The 18,546-nt window shown below is 33.4% G+C and overlaps 1 protein-coding gene across 4 annotated transcripts in view; it reads left to right on the top strand.

Annotated features, from left to right (window-relative positions):
- The window catches only part of LOC139480921 (putative ammonium transporter 1), a 130,946-nt gene that overhangs the window by 75,366 nt on the left and 37,034 nt on the right, over positions 1-18,546 (top strand). For all 4 annotated transcript variants that reach the window (XM_071263880.1, XM_071263879.1, XM_071263878.1 and 1 more), the window contains one exon: positions 586-1,427. The gene's annotated coding sequence lies outside the window, so the exon portion shown is untranslated. The remainder of the gene's footprint in view (positions 1-585; positions 1,428-18,546) is intronic.

The following is an 18,546-nucleotide window of genomic DNA, read 5'->3' as shown; positions in this document are numbered from 1 at the left end:
AAAAGATACAAAGTTCAGATTTGAGAGTACTTACAGTTACTGGAAGCAAGTTCAAAGCAAATAACATTTTTTTTTTATCTAAGACTATAATAGCAATCAGTATACATCTAACTTCCAATGGATTAAGTGTGAAGACTCATTTAAGACAGAGAAAAACATCACCTTGTGCTATGCAAAATTATAGTTATCGACAGAATTTAGTAAGGGGTTATAATTAATTTGTTGTTACGAAATGATTTACAAGTAAAACATAGATTACGTTCATAGAAATCCAAAACGTCTCTACAGAGACAGCTGGCATATCGGGTGGGTTTGCATATGTATAAAAACACCGTAAGACGGTGCCAAAAAGTATGTCACTGTCCAAAAAGGAAACTTCACAATCGACAAGGAAAAATTGTCCCTTTTGTGTCGTGTTTCCCCGTGTAAAACTAAAGTATCTTGATCGGGAAAGGACGGTTATAGCTGTTTATATGTGACTTCTTTAATGTAATTTCATTGCATAAATTTCTGCATCACATATTTTGTCTTAAATTTGAAGAATACTTTGAATTAACGTAACTATGTTATTTTCTTGCATTTCAGATGCATCCAGTATTAACAAGATAAAGAACAAAGAAAACCATGTACAAACGTGAAAAATCACTCACGTTATATATTTACACCTAATCGTTTTTAATCTCGACATAACCAGATAACTACTAATTAACAAACAAGCCGGTAGGTCAACGAGACTGTGGTTTAATAAATGAACAGTTATATCAAAGGAAAGTCTGTTTCTACATAGTCAATACATTCCCCTACAGGAACAATCTTAAACCCAAGGGTCCAGACTAAATCGTATCTTTATACAACTAAAGAGGATGATTTGCACCTGACTGATGTAATACATTTCTTCACATTGCATGTTGACATGACTGCTTCGCTAATATTTTAATACCTTGTTGTGTCCGGATTACTGAGGGATTAATAATTAATCAGAAGAAAATTGTTTCTCGCATGTATTGTAAAAATCTAAGCAATAAAGTCTATCGCGACGAGCGATCGATCCGGCTAATCTATTGAATGTGACGAACAAGTGTATTACAGAGCATGTTTGGATAGGACAATAAGTTTGTATTTAAATATGAAATAATGTTTTATTGGTGGATTTTATAGAATGGAATAATGGCTATCACATGATCTGGTTTATATTTAGCTTTACCTGTTCAGATATATTTACCTGTATTGAAATAACGTTTTAGTGTATATCAAATACCCAGGAGAAGGAATTTTAAATTTCATAAACACTGTCATGGATGACTGAAGATTTGTGTGATTGAAAACGATCTACAATGTCGTTTTGGGGTTCAATTTGTGCAACTATAATCGCCATTATCCACCCGGAACAAACCATGGAATTTATCATGTCCATGTAAAATAAGCAGGTAAGTCAAATTGACAAGGTTACTTATAATGTGTTTTTAATCTCAAATTGGATGCGATTTCGTTAAATTAAAAAGAAAAAAGAGAATGATTTGAATTGAGCAAATGAGAAAAATGAGAACCCATGCATTATTGGCAATTGTATTATAGTCTAAACAGAAATCAATACCAGCAATGTTTACTGTTGTATTTTTAAAAACAGGTTAGGTTATGTATTTATTACCTAGCTAATTCGCGTTCGTGACAATACAGGTATTGAACATATAGGCAAATGTACTTTAAAAAAATATGAGAAGATTAAGATATATACACAAATTAAAACAAATATAACATCCTGTTTGAGGCGATTTTTTAGTCTCGTATATTGCTGTGTATTAGATGCACTAAATCGGATATGGTATTCATTTTTAAGTGGCAGGTTAGTCTGTGTCTAATTTGACGAAATGACACCATTATTTTACACACTTAAATAACATTATAAGTTCAAATGTTGCGTCCAATATTACTAATTTACATTTTCTCCCGTGTATATCGACTCAAGAATTTATAACTTGCATAAATATGCGTTCATGGTTAAATGTGAGAAACGAATATGTAAATTTTAAGAGTAATTGATTTGCTGGTAAATGTTATAAAAAAGGAAGTTATTCAACCTTTTCTCATGCAACCTGTCTATTATATTAATCATATTTTAGCCCAGATGCAACTTGTTCTTGTAAGTGAAACGTGTTAAAAAAACCAAGGTCTAATCTGAATCCAAACGCACTATAAAACGTGTAAGTACGTGTATATATATTACATCGATCTGCTTAAAGTGGTCTAATTTAAAAGATTTTATAATTCCAGTGAGAGGTATTTTATTAATGAATTGATAAAAACACTTTTATTTGATTAATATAAATTGTTGTCGCTCGAAAAAATATCAGCGACTGGGACACATTAAATATGGCATGTGAGAACTCGTGGACAGTTCTGTAATTAACGGTCGGATTATATCTACTATAAATTAACCTATCATATTTATTAATTATCACCAACTTTGTATCAGGATCATGTAAATTACATTAACCAATATATAGTCTAAATTAACCAATATATACAATGTAGTCAACATATGAAAAATCTACAACAATTAGTATAAGAGAAGTAAACAAATAAAATAATCTTGCGTGGAAAAAATAGTAAATCTTTTATTTTTCATGCTCACGAGACCACATAACAATAAGGAAATTAACAGAATATTTTAGAGCATACTATATACGTATAAATAAACACGCTTCGATTCTCTAAAGATCTCAAAAGTTGACACCTACACTTGGACAAAATATTAAATGTATTTTATGTTTATATGACCCCATAAGTTAACTAATAAAGAAATAAACAGCAAACTTAATATAACAGCAAAGTATATATTTATTGACACACTCATTGCCTGATCCAGAAAAGGGGGATCCATGGGTTGTGCCCCTTTTTTCTGATTTTTATTAATTAGAAATTAATTATGTGAATATTTTATGCTGTTCCCCCATTTTAACCTCATTTCAAAATTGCTGAATTCGCGCCCAAAGCTTCGATTTTCAAAAGTTAAACCAACACGTGGACAAAATAGTAAATGTTTTTTTTTTAATGCTCACGAACCCCACAACTTCTGAGGAAATAAACAGCATGATATTAAATATATCAGCAAAAGATAAATGTGCCATGTAAACACGCTTCGGTTTTCTATAGTTGACACCCACATCTCGCATTTAAGTCAAGATGAGTTTAAATGTAGATTGTTTCGTTCAGAGACATGTAATACAACATTAGACATACAACACAATATATCTCTGTCCTGGCACATATTTCAAGGACCAACTACAATATTGTTAGTTCATAGAAACATATAAATCACCGTTTTCTAAGAAAAGGTCAAAATAAATAAAAATAATTCTCCAAAGAATATGTGAACCTGTGAATAAACAGTTTAATAGTAGAATGTTAGATGTGGTTCCATTTATAATAGGTCCAGAAATGTATTCCGATGTATTTTATGACGACCAGTTTCCAATCTGACTGGCACCATCCCACATTGAATTAGACCTATACATCTTTACAGTAATTTCTATTGATTACTTATGAATAAATAAAATGTCTTTCACGATAAACTCTTAACACAGATTGCCAATGCATAATACAATGAACTTTTCCAGGTTAACTTTTTATCTTACAACACATATACGTGGGTATTGGCGGTAAAGGTAGTATCTTCGATAAGCTTGCTTGCTAGCTGAACCACGAAATCGGTGTTAGCTTATGCCCGCGTCACACTGTCCCGATTTTTTCGCCGATGGCAATACGATAATGGAAATTTTCAAAATCGGGACTGATCGTATCCAGATCGGGCTATTCGTAGTGCCATCTTTAACCATCATAGAACCATCGGCCACTTTTTCTAGCCTTCGGGGGCAACTTCGGGAAGGGTTCTAAATTTTTTAACATGTTAAAAAATCCCCGAAGGTGCGTCCGATGTTGAGGGTTCGTATTGAGTTCGTATCACCATCCTCACCATCGTAATGTCACCGGGAATGCATCTTTGCACATCGTATTGCATTCGTGTTTCCATCGTTTCTATTGGGCAGTTTTGACATTACGATGTCTACACGAATGAATCACGAAGGTACCCGAAGGTCTTATGATGGCAACACGACTTCATGAAGACCTCGTAATCCCGTCGTGTTGCCATCGAATAAAAGTACGACGGCGACAAGATGGAACTACGACAGCAATAAATCCAGCTAAATGTAAGTTAATTTTCGCGCTAAAACACATTTAAAGTGCCATGCGCGATATGCACTGGTCAGTCTAGTACGACAGTTAAGAAAGACGTTCACAAAACATGGAGCTCATATCATATGATTCTATGAGAACAAGAAAGGCGACAGCGTTGTTTCTATTAATTCAAATGGAACAAGAAGAGCAGCTATTACAGGCTCAGGATTTACTTTTACAAGTAAAATATTATTTTTTGTCAATTTTTCATATCAAGTAACATAATGAAAATCATAAACGCGCCTCGTACACCAACACTGCAGGTACACGTATATAGGGAAACCAACTTTTTCTTCATTATTCTGATTTTTTATGTATCTTCTATGTTGTTGTCACACGAATGTTTACTCCATAACCATTTTGTTTTCTATATGTCATATTTTGCCGCATTTGTTGCTTTCCCCACATCCTTCCTTTTGTCTATAATATTATGATATTCTCCTGGAAAGAGCTCTTTTTGAATAAAAGGGATCAACGAACCCATTACCTTACCTTTAAAATAGATCAGTAAACATGGGCATAATTATGGGTGATTATTCAGACTAGTGCACACATTTTACAGTTCAAACAAGGCAATGCAGAGCGTGGCATCCCCTCGTATTTAACATATTGGGGACAAATATGGACACTATATTTGTATATGACACATGCAGAAAGTGGTAAACTGAATATGCATATTTGATACATAAACTATTTTTTTAGAAATCAACCAAAACATTCAGTAACTGGAAATACCTTTAATATTGTCTTTAGAACCAGCAGGTAAAAAAATGAGCAACCAATTTCCTGTGTATTATGCTATTTCAAGGAGAAAAAAACAAGTCCATCTGCATGACCTTGACCTTTGGCCTTGAACGTAAAAAATGTCAGGTCATTACAAGGAGGAACATTATACCAAATGTGGTTAAAATCTTTTGAAGCATATTGGATTTAGAGTGTCCACAAGGGTGATATTGCCTTGTATTAGAACTGCCACTGTGACGTTGACCTTTGAACTTTAAAGTCAATAGCGCTTAATATATTCTTAACGAGTAACACCATACCAAGTTTTGAGCATTTTGGTTTTAGAGTGTCCATAACAATTGTATCTACACGCAACTTACATGTAGTAGGCGAGGGGATAATGAACTAAGTTTTATAAGAATTAGACAAAAAGATCGATTTCCCTCCATGCATGGCAGACTTGTAAAGAAACGATATATTGTCGAAATTCTGTTCGTATCTTTTAGACATCGTAAGGCCATCGCGCCATCATCGTAATCCATCGTGTACCCTTCGTAATCCATCGTGTAACCTTCGTAATCCATCGTGTAGGCTTCGGCTGAGATACGAAGCTTAAATACCCGTCTTCGGTTAACCTTCGTATGTCCATCTTTTGCTATCGTATATAATTTCTGCACCATCTTATAGACTTCGTTATTCATCGTACTTGCTTCGGTCACTTTTTGGTATTTTAAACGAGATCGGGACCAACTTCGTACGAACTTACAATTTTCGCATTCGGGTGTCCATCGTATATAAAAATCGGGACAGTGTGACACGGGCATTATTATTAGCTTATTTTGGGCTAAGCTAAGCCAACAGTTAAGCAGAGAAACAATCGACATTAGGGACAGTATTTAACATTGTGAAACCAGTTTTAAAAGTCAGTTTAAAAATATGTTTTCAATCTAAATTTAAAACCTAGTGTCAATTATAAATTGATTCACAAACATACGATAGGTGTGTTTGGTTTGTCAATATCATTTTAATCAATGACCTCTGTTCGTTTATAAGTAGATTATTTACATGTGCAATTGTATTTTGTAAGTATAGTAGTTAACAATAATTTAATGATTTAAGGAAGATGGTACCTTAGCTAACAATAATTTAATGATTTAAGGAAGATGGTACCTTAGCTAATAATGATTTAATGATTTAAGGAAGATGGTACCTTAGCTAATAATGATTTGATGGTCCCGCTAGAAATCAAGCTAACCCAAGGCACCACTTGTACCCACTACACACTTAAGTCCATGTGCAGTAAGTAATACTCTCAAGTAAAACTGGAAAACATCTCCGTAGTTTAAATTTTAACTGTGGAAAGAAAATGACCTTTACAACAGTTCAGCATGGGACCACATTAAAAAATATATTGTTAGAATTTTGTAAAGTACAGAGGGCATCACAGTCTATCACAGGCTAACTAACTCTACGTCGAGGGTCGAACCTCCCCAAATAAATATTCATGTTTACCAGTTTGATATGATTTGATTTGATTTGTAATATTTAATGCATTGAACATTTTAAGTCTAATGTTCAAAATTTTGGACAGCAAGAAACTGACGCGGTATACCAAACCTTAAACATCATCAGCTATGTGGAATATAATTACACATCACCTATGTGGAATATAAGTACACATCAGCTATGTGGAATATAAGTACCATACTCTAAATAATAAAGTGAAAGATTTTTCAAAAATGTCACAGAATATTTTTATTTTAAAACCGGTGTAAAGTTAAAACTTCATGTACTGGCGAATTTTAAAAAAAAAAGGATTTGGGATGTGGTTGAAAATACTGAGTAACCTGTTTAATGAACGATTTTCTTTACCTTCTAGTAATATTTCGATTTGTTTTAAAAACACAATTAAACACTTGATAAATATTGATGGAGTTATCCACAAAAAAATTACATGCATACATGTGCTGTTAATTGATAAATTATCTGTCCCATCTGGTACAACATACTATAAGATCCAATATATAAGGTTAGTAGGGAGAACGAGAAATAAAACATGGGAGGGTCCATGATGATGAAAGTAGCACTCTGACCTACCGTAAAAACAGGACTGAATCATATTTTTTTTGTGATGATTTTTTTATAAAACACAAATAATTTTGTTATCGATAAAAAAAAAAAATGAGGGGGTACGTCCTCACCGGAACTCGCCCTCTTTGTACTCGTATGTATACAACTGGTGTTCTATAAATGCATATAAGATGTAAGTCATGCATGTATTAAAGTCGGTATTTAATGTGAAAACAGATTTTTTTTTTTAACTTAAACTGTTCTTATGAATACTTTGATGATCTTTGATAGCAAACATCAGAAATTATGAAAATAATAACCATGCATTGCATCTGAAACCAAATGCAAGAAATATTTTATTTTATTTTATCAGATATTTTTATTCAGATTTATAAACGCCCACTTCTGTTTGCGATGATTTTGTCTTCTGTAGCTGTATCGTTCAAAACATCAACACATGTAAGTTTTTGAATGAAATTGAAAACCAATGCATTAAAATTCCACGTAGTTTTGACATTAGCAAACACGATATCCTGGATACTTAAAAAACATACAGAAGGCAATGACAAAGATGGGATAAATCCAATGTCGCGTTGCTAGATGAGCTTCACGCATTTAGTCACCGACTACATCGGCCCTCGGGGTCACAGCTACTTTCTCTCTCAATTTGCTGTCTTTTTGACGTAAAATTTAAACGAAACGGTAGCGAGATTTATTGAACCGTTTTTATAATTGACTATAAAAAAGAATTTTACTCTATAGAAACACAATGAAATATCGAATATTTTCGTATTTGGTTTTAAGATGTACCAAATAAAACGTCAAAACATAAGATCGGACTCGAACATGGTTGTCAACGTTTTCCGTTTTTAAAGTTTTAAAGACATGAAAAGTTAAAAGCGTAAACAATGGTTAACGAGTATACGGGCAATTTGACTATAGATTTTGATATGACATCTGAATCAAGTTTTAGACATGCACTTATGGTGAATAATCAGATTCCTCTAATAAGCTAAAAGTATCACTGTTGCATGTTAAAATACAGAATACTTTAAAAGGTCCCGCCGTAAAAATAACCCCTCCCCCCCCCCCAAATCTGCCATCTTAAATATTGAAAAAAATAAATATCCGCTCAAAAAGTTTCAAGGCAGTTCTGCTTAACATCTTCCTCCCCTCCAGGTTACAATATTAAGAAGCCTGTTCCTCCTTGCTCTTCAAAACTGCAATGTGAACCACTGAATAACATTTTGATCATATCGAATAATTGTTGAGAATGTTTTAAGTGTCCAATTGAAACAGTTGAATATTAAAACTGATTTTGATCATGTGTGGAAATAAATTGGAGTTATTTGGTAGACATTATTTTAAAACATGCACAAATGTTTACAAAATTACTGATCTTTATACGTGTCGCTTAAGGCAACTCTGGGTCCATGATTTTTAATCGTGACCTTCTTCTGCTTGACCAATTTAACCAGTAACTGTAACTAAATATTAGATAAAACATCCGTTTCCTAGAGCTGTGTACATCACTTAATTCAAGGATGTACCACGACCGTTTACAGATAAAATCTCACAATTTATTCTAATAACTTAAAAAAAAATAACATTGAACTTTATAACATGACGTTGAACTTTAAAACGTCCTTGTGTTTATTGGAAACATCAGGATTAGTAGAAATTCTTCAATACTTCAAAACTGGAAAGCTGCATGTTGATATCGATTAACTGAGTCATTATAAACTTTAATTCGAATATATGCACTTTTACTTTCTTGTGTGAAAGAAGAATACTCAGAAATGCCGATATGAATGATTGACTTATTGACAGGCATACTTTGGGAGACAGGAGACTGACCTTTGTGAAAGAAAACACCCTTTTAATAGATACATTAGAAAAACATGATTTTCGATATTGAAATAAAGGAGCCAGATCAACCATGCTTCAATAATACACCTAAAAAACTGTACACCTACATTAAAAGCCAGAAAAACGAAAACACCGGCATAGCTCCTCTGCGAAGTGAAGGTACACTGCACTCGAAGTCCATCTGAGAAAGCAAATATACGTAACAAACAATTTCAGTCTGCTTTTACATCTGAAGCAAACACTAACATTCCAGACAAAGGTCCTAGTAAACACCCTATAATGGAACCCATAAAAATATCTAGGGATGGTGTTTACAAACTAATCAAAAACATAAACCCGAATAAAGCAACTGGTCCTGACACCATCGCAGGCAAAGTACTAAAACAAAGCATCGAAATATGTACAGATATCCTCACTTCAATATTTACAAGATCACTACAAACAGGCAAAGTACCATCCGACTGGAACCACGCAAATGTCACACCTGTATTCAAAAAAGGGGATAAACACAACCTCGGCAACTATAGGCCTATATCCTTAACATGCATAGCTTGCAAACTACTCGAACATATCTTTGCAAGCAGCATGATGAATCACTTAGAAACAAACTACACTCTATATGAATTACAACATGGATTTAAGGTCAAGTAACAGTAAATGAACGCCGTCTAGCGGATTCCGCGAAATATTGCGACGTTTTGTACGAATTACGTCCCTTTGACCAGATTTTGCAATGTTAAAATTTCAACCGGCGACTTTTCAATGGGACAACGGTAAATCTGACGGAAAGTATGTATCTTCTAGGAGAAAGAACTTGTTTGCTAAAATTGAAGAAATGCTACAGGATTTTGAAAATGAATATGAAAAGTCATGAAGACGACCTTCAAAACGAAAATCAGGTGTTTGAGTTTGGATATCTGCCGACCAGTTAAAACAAGTGTGAAAACTGTTGACCACTGTTGCTCACCACTATTTCTACAGAAAAACAGTGCGGTCTCGACAGTATATTGAACTCTGACACAAAATAGTACTTTTGATGTCATTGTTTACTTAAACTAACCAACAAATATGCAGAAATGAAACTTCTGGTGAAAGGGAAATATATTTAAACCATTTTGAGTCAAAATTCACTTGTCTATGAGTTTGCGTTAAAAATTCAGGATTAATGCGCTACATAGTACACTAATTTAAGATTTCAAGAAAACAGGGAGTTATTATGGTAGTACCTGTGTTTTCAAGATCAGAAATTTCATATAAGACTTTAAACATTGGTTGAAAATTGGCATGTAGAAAGGTGATACATGTACAATTCAGGATATACCTGGTTTCCTTGAAGTTAAACTTAAGGTAAAATATTTAGATAGCTGTGAAAATTGCAAGATTCGGTTGAACAGATAGGGATTTTTAATTGGTGGTCTGACACCTTTATTTTCGTTTTCCTCCCAAAATAACACAAACTGAATAATCATAAGAAAAGATGACAAATGCGACTATACCTATATAGAACACAGAGGCATGATGATTAATTCATTGTAGAAGGAAGAGAAGCGACACACAAAATTAGGTCTTCTCGTTTATTAGTATAGATACTTTTCTTTTACAGTACTTTGTATATCCCCATCCCTGTTTCACTTGAATTATTGTCAGCTTATTCGAATATGAGCATGTTTTCTGGCACGTTTGAAATAAATGCAATTCATCTAATGTTTGAATGTTAATTTACACAATCATGTAATTATAAACATTTAGCATGTTCTAAAAACAGGAAGAAATGTTTATAAGTGCAACACACGGTATTTTTGGACAAGAAATCAATTTTTCTTACACTTTTAAAATTCAAATGAAGTAAAACCAGAAATCAATCTGGTTGACGCAACAATGACAATCTGTTACACAGAATAATAGTGGTGCATTTCTTTCCAGTGGGTCTCAATCAACACTGATTTACAGAAATCTTGGTAAGAATTTAGTCTTAGATGCTTGATTTTTTTATTAGTTGTTATTGGCTTTGAACAAGCTGTCAGTAACTGCGTGTAGTGGCGGATACAGAGGGGGGCATGAAGGCGTACGCCCCCCTTTTTGCTTGGACTTAGACTAGACTTCGTAAACTTTGCCATTTCCCGTGTATTTAATTTTTATGAGACAATTCTTTTCATATACAGATTTTTTTTCGCCAGTATTTACTGATTATTTCAAAAGTAAAACTACAAAATACTGAACTCCGAGGAAAGTTCAAAACGGAAAGTCCCTAATCAAATGGCAAATTCAAATGATAAAACACATCAAACGAATGGACAACAACTGTCATATTCCTGACTTGGTACAGGCATTTTCAAATGTAGAAAATGATGGATTGAACCTGGTTTTATAGCGCTAAACCTCTCACTTATATGGCAGTCGCATCACAGTAGAGTGATTCGGTATGGTTGAGTTGACCAGTTCGTCGAAAAAACGTCACTTAGTCATTTTGAAATTCAAATTAAAGGAACACATTTGCAATTCTGAGCATGAAAAATCATGACACCTTCAAAGCGACAAAGGAGTGAGCAAGAACGTATTGACTTCTATTTCACAATTCAACCAAAAAAAGTTATACTCTATTATAATCTCATGAAAAAAGTTCCACATTAAAATTATTTACCTACGAAATTATGTTTAACCCCAAACGCCCGCGCCTATCTTAAAATAACATAGCTGAATAATTATCCCCAGTCAGTATAAGCTCTGGATAGATTTAAAGTGCAAGGTTCGAGCCATTGTTTGAGGAGGCAGTCTAAGATCTGAGAGTCTGGCCGTATTTAGATTGAAAACAATAATCTTGTCCACTTTTTGGCTAATAGAAACGAAAATTTCCAACAGAATAATATAGCATTAAATGAACATAATGAATAAAAAACGGGCGTATTTTTTTCGGGACGGGGGTTTGCATGAACTGATATATCGAATACTTTTATCAAGATCAGACTGCAACCTGCCTGCTGGTGTGGCCTTTATGTCTCCATTTGTCGACCGTCATTCATAAATTCGTTGTCATTTCAGACTCATTCGTAGCTTTTGGTTAATTTTCAATTGTGTTGGGTAAAACATATCAACCAAACATTTGTATAAAAATTACTTGTTTGTCTTTTTTAACTCGTGTCGCTCGTATTGTAAAATTCATCGAATAGCGCGGCGTGTATCTTGTTTACAACAAGAAATCTGTGAGTTTATGCTAACTTAACATACAACAAGCGAGAATTTTCCATGTCTTGTTTTTACTGACAAGTCCCACATCAAATATATCAGTTCATAGCTTTTGACCCATACTATAATTTTATGATAGACAATTTATGGGGAGAATACAACATCAAAAATGTCCAACTCTTACACTTGACAGCAACTATTAAATATACATGCCCCACCTCAAGAACCGTTTAAAAAGTGCATTTTACACTTATTTTATGTTTTTTAGCCAAAAAAAGGTCCCAAAATTTGTTCGCCTCGCGCCGCTCGGCGAATTTAAAAAACTTCGCCCCACTTTGCAAAATCCTGGATCCGCCCCTGTATTCTATACGTAGTATGTCAAAACTGTCCATACAAAAACCCTATACATGCTATATTCACTGGGAAAAGACATCGTGTAGCAGGAAATAAGCAGAATGGGGTGCAAGTTTGGGACATTAATACTAAACTTAGTCTTGTACGGTAAGACTAGATATCCCCTATTTTGAAAATTATCACACCATTCGGAACAATTAAAAATATTTTCAAAATAGCGAAAAGGAAATGAACCACATAAATTAATACTGGTCATAAATTCTCCGCTGCTGTCAGTCAGTCATATAGATGACACTAAACTATAATACATTTAAATTTTTAACCTTCTTTACGGTCGGAACAATAATTTAATATTCATACAACAGTTTTTAGACTATAACAAATGAAAAATAAACAAAAATGATGTCTCACGATCATTAATCCATCGCTATATTTTGTATTCTGACGTGTTTGTTTTTTTCTAATGGTGTTTTCTTTCACGTCCGCAATTTTGTTGAAAGTTTCGATGTTAAAAATAGAACACAAATCTTTTTAATAGATACATGTATAAATAGTTTATGGTTTAAAGAGTTATACATGGAATATTATCCTAATAAAAGAACATTCAGTGGATCCTTAAAAGAATTGTCTTACTAGTATTGATTCGTATGGTTGTCTCCTCAAAGGAAATTGTTCTATATATATATATATATATGGGTAAAAATTAACCGAATAAAAAATAAAAATGTACCCTGAAAGTAGCATCTCAAATATAGAATAGAACTGTTATCAATTCTATTTCACCCATAAAACTTGAAGGTCGAGAACGAGATTATATCGATCATCTCTATATCATACTACTACTATATACCTACTAAAAAAATAGGAAGGGTCCCGATTCCGAAATCCCGGACTTTAAAAAATGAAATCCAGAGGTCCCGAATTTAAAGTAATTTAAAATAAATCCCGCCATCCCGAAATTCGAAAAAAAGATTCCCGGATCCCGAAAAGATTAATTCCGAAATCCCGTATTTAAAAATACCCGATCCCGGAGTTCCGATCCCGGTCATCCCCCCTCCCTCATTTGTGTGGATGAACTAAATAACAAAACAAACATTTACGAGTCATGTCTCAGCCTGTGTGCGATTATATATATATTTTTTTTTTTTGTGTGTTTTCTTTCTTTTTTTTTGGGGGGGGGGGGGGGATTATTTTGGTAGACATATTAAACATTAATTTGTACATCTGTTTTTAAGTTATATCTCAATCTCCGTATGTTTGGTTTCCTTGTAAATGTTTTACACGATGTATCTTCTGGAAAATACACCGTGCTTCAAAGACCGTGCAATGTCTTGAGAAAAAGCGAAAATCAGAGAGAGAAGGACATTAATTTATTGTCACATATAATAAGATCTCAAAGGGAGTTGCAGAATAACGGATACTGGCGAATGTAAAAATTGAACAAAAAAGTTTGCAAAATTATAAAGAATAACAACAGAAAATAAAATAATAATTTAATACAACAGTGTTGACACAGACAAGAACCATGTACAGAATTAAGAAATCATTTAATAATAGAAGAATTTTACAAAATTCTTTATTGAGGATTTTACAGAATAAGCGTTGTATTTAAAGATAAAGAACATTTAGGTCCACACTTCATATAAACCCTTAAAAACTCGTTGGATCATCTCGTTGTGGCTGGTCAGTAATAAATAAAAAAAAGTCACTGGTCAATTCAAAGGTTGTCGTAAGTGATGCAATATATTCTTATTTTCCTGTTCCCCTTGTGTAACTTCCAGTTTTATTGAAGTTTACATCGATCAAAGCCTTAGTTTAATTTAGTTTCCTGTTATTACTACCCCCCCCCCTTTTTTTGTCGCATGTTGTGTATCATGTACTGATTCTATATATACTTCGAGCATACACATGTACACTTATGGAAAAATAACTATTTACTAAACTTTTTAAAACGTTTTTGTAGACTTGTATACAATAAATTTTATGCAGAACAAAAAAAAATATTTACAAAGATGTCAGTTTGTCTGCGTGTTTTAATTGTTAACTTGAAGATGTATAAATAACCGCACGACACTCTTTCAATAATTTGTAGAATCGTTGATATAATGTTTGTTTATATATGCGATGTTAAGCAGTAGTATATGGACAGAACTCGATCTGTCGTGATATAGTACCAAAAAACGAGCTATTACATGTTCCGCTGCTAAAGTAAAGTAACCGTTGTTTTCAAAAATTTGCCAAATCATATATCGGAACGGAGAAAAAATGCAAACAGATGATCTACACTATAGTCTAAGAGATTTACGAATTGGTTACCCAAAAAAGTGACAAAATTCAACAATCTCCCATTAGAGCAAATATTAATAAAGATCACAACCCTGACCACATGCACACCTTCAATATATGTACTAACAGACAACAAAGTGAAAACGTTCTAGGATTCGAACTGTAGATGTTATGCGGATTAACTATAATAGGAGAAGGACGGCGGACAGAGGGACAGGGGTAACACCCCCCCCCCCCCCCCCAACTTTCAGTTGCGGGGGCATACCAAATTATAGTTTCAATTACATCTTTTATTGCGTCAACTTGTAGATTGTAGACAGTAAACCTGATGATTTCTATTTTTATGTTTTTACTATTTTTGCGTTCATGTACTTGCAATGTATTTTTGTTTGAATTAGTAATTGTTTTAGACATGTGTATTGATAATGAACATACATGTATCATATTTTTTATAACGTATAATTTCTTTTAAAAATGTTCCATAAAAGAGGGTCTGATTGAGGTTAACGGAATACAGAATAATGGGCAAAAATTGCAGAATAAAAGGCAAAAAAAAAAAAGAAAAAAGAAAAAGAGCATAATGGGGTGCCTAAATATAAAGAATAAAGAATATCGGAAATACAAAATAAAAATTAATGATAATTATCCAGATAAAAAGAATCTATCAATACGAAACACATATTAATCGTGCATAATCAACACGAAGAACGTTGGAAATAATTAGCATGATAACTTGACGTTATCTAATAAAAATAACGACGTCACGAATTTTGATGGTTTTTTTTTTGCCAAAATCTTGAGTTTGCGTCGCTTCTACAGGGAAAACGAAGTCGGTGACCATATTTTTTTTTAACATCATCTAATTCGTAAGACAAAGAGGAAGAAAATGTTAATTTAAAAAAAAAATCTATGGAGCGGTTTACGTGATTTATACCGGAAACAGAAAATTGTAGAAGAAAAATACAGATTCCCCCTATATATTCAATGTAATTTAGTACCCTCTCGGACCATTTAAAAATGATTTTTTCTCGAAAACGAAGTCGGTGACATATACTTTTTTTTACATTTTCTGATGTATATTTTCAATATCTAATCAAGTTCTAAATTTAAAAAAAATCTATGGACTAGTTCATTTACTGATCCTTGACCTTCAAAACGATCATGTGAATCCCAAGTCATCTCACTAATACATGAATTATTCCAAAACAACGACAAGAACATGTATACAAACAGATCTTATAATCATGGATTTTGCTAAAGCTTTCGACAAGGTACCACACAAAAGATTACTATACAAAATGAAATACTTTGGCATATCAGATCAAATCATTAACTGGGTAGACTCCTTTCTTTCAAACAGAACGCAAACAGTACTTTTAGAAAACATGTCATCTTCAAAAATACCAGTCTCATCAGGAGTCCCACAGGGTACAGTGCTAGGACCGATACTATTCTTAATTTACATAAATGACCTCCCAGATTACATCCAACATAGTAAAATCAGACTCTTTGCAGATGACAGTATAATCTACTGACAAATTAAAACTCAAAACGACTGCCTCAAACTTCAAGAATACCTAGAAGCTGCCATACAATGGGAAAAAGATTGGCTTATGTCTTTCCATCCAGACAAGTGTAACATCATGAATATAACAACAAAAAGAAATCCCATCCACTTTTATTATAACATGTATGGACACATCTTAGAATCTGTAAAACATGCAAAATACTTAGGTATCACCATCTCAGCAGACCTAAAATGGAACGCCCACATCCAACAAACTGCTGCAAAAGCAAATAAATCCTTAGGTTTCATCAGAAGAAACCTTAAAGTCCAATCGCAAACAATTAAAGAAAGAGCGTACCAAACACTCATAAGACCAAAGTTGGAATACTGTTGTACTGTATGGGACCCATTTACAAACGAAAATATAAAATCTCTGGAAAAAGTACAAAGACGGGCAGCAAGGTATGTGTGCAATAGACATCACAACACCAGCAGTGTGTCTGAGATGCTGGACACCATGAAATGGCAAACCTTACAATAACGCCGACTACGAACAAGGCTTATAATGTTCCACAAAATTGTGAATGAAAATATTACCATTCCTTCGCAAAATGTATTACAACAGAGTCAGTCTACTACAAGATCCACCAATAAAGAATCCTACAGACAAATTCATTGCAATAAAGACAGCTATAAATTTTCTTTTTTCTGTCAAACCATCAAAGACTGGAACAAACTAACCCCTGAAATTACCAAAAACAGTACTACAGAAAACTTCAAGGATGCACTCACACACGACGTGCTCCTTGATACTTACCCTCATCTGAAATAAACAGATAAAAATGTAATATTTAAAAACTAAATAAAAAATTGTATAAATTAAAAACAAAGAAAAATTGTAAAAATTGAAAATACGAAAATATATGACCAATAACAACTTTGAATAAGAAATATTTTGTTAATTTATATTTTGACAAAAATTATCCACATAAATTTATTAAAAAACATTTACCAGGCATGCGCCGGAAAGTAAACATCAGTACGTTGATGGTTTTCTGTAACAAAAGAAGAAGAAGAAGATGTGGTATGGGTGCCAATAAGACAACTCTCCAACCAAGTCATAATTTGTAAAATTAAACCATTGTAGGTCAAAGTACGGTCTACAATACGGAGCTTTGGCTCACACCGAGCACCAAGCTATAAAGGGCCCCAAAAATTACTACTCTAAAACCATTCACGGTCTAATCTATATAGCAAAACGAGAATCACTTATGAACCACATCAACAAACGGCAACCACTGAACATCAGGTTCCTGACTTGGGACAGGTACAAAAAAATTGCAGCGGGTTTTAACTTTAAACGTTTAACTTGAGGTACCAACCTTCACCCTTACCTGACACAATAGTGTAAAATCACAAAATAGAAATACACACTGTAAAATAAATATTAATTAAATGAGCTTTAACGACATTAAAACACAAGTGAACAAACACTGAACGAATAAATTTGATCTGTGATACAATGTAAAAGCAAAATCAATAAAATAAGGGGTGAGATGTAAAACAATTTCAGAATGTCAACCATAACCTTGAACATAATACCGCCAAAATGAATAGTGTCCACAGGTATATTATTTTGTTTAGTGGCGGATCCAGAGGGGTGAACCCCGTTTGTTTTTTTAACGATCAATGCGTGTGAATGGGGACATATGGTTGGAACCTCCCCTTCATCCTTGTTTGGGAACCTCTAATTTTGAAAATGGCTACTCGTTCCGCCCCTGATCTTGTAAGGTATAGAGACTGAGTATACTGAATGGAGAACGGAAATATCGACAGGCAGTAGAATAGTTAGTTAACCTCTATACAGAAAAAAATGGACGTGGATGTGTAGTAAACCACCCCGTTTGAAAAGAATACAAATTTAGTTATTTTTTTATTTGATGATGACAAAATCTATATTTGTGCGAATGTAAACTATATTCAAAGATGAGTTTACATGGATCACAAAGTGATTTCCGCGCTTTTAGTACAATATTACCGTAAAATTAAGGATTTAAAGAAACGTTTTTAATAATTTTTCTACAGGTTCAGCCAAAGTAACTATGCAAATCGTTGTATCTATTAAAGAATTGAGCATTAAACGTTATAAGTAATGGTAACGAAAAAAGTAAAATCACAAAAATACTGAACTCCGAGGAAAATTCCAAACGGAAAGTCGCTAATCAAGTGTCAAAATCAAAAGATAAAACACATTAGACGAATGGACAACAACTGTCATATTCCTGACTTGGTACAGGCATTTTTCTCATGTAGAAAAT

The sequence above is a fragment of the Mytilus edulis genome, chromosome 7 (assembly GCF_963676685.1).
Source record: "Mytilus edulis chromosome 7, xbMytEdul2.2, whole genome shotgun sequence".
Taxonomy (NCBI): domain Eukaryota; kingdom Metazoa; phylum Mollusca; class Bivalvia; order Mytilida; family Mytilidae; genus Mytilus; species Mytilus edulis.
Note: the sequence above shows the minus strand (reverse complement) of the source record. Positions and strands in the feature narration are given on the sequence as shown.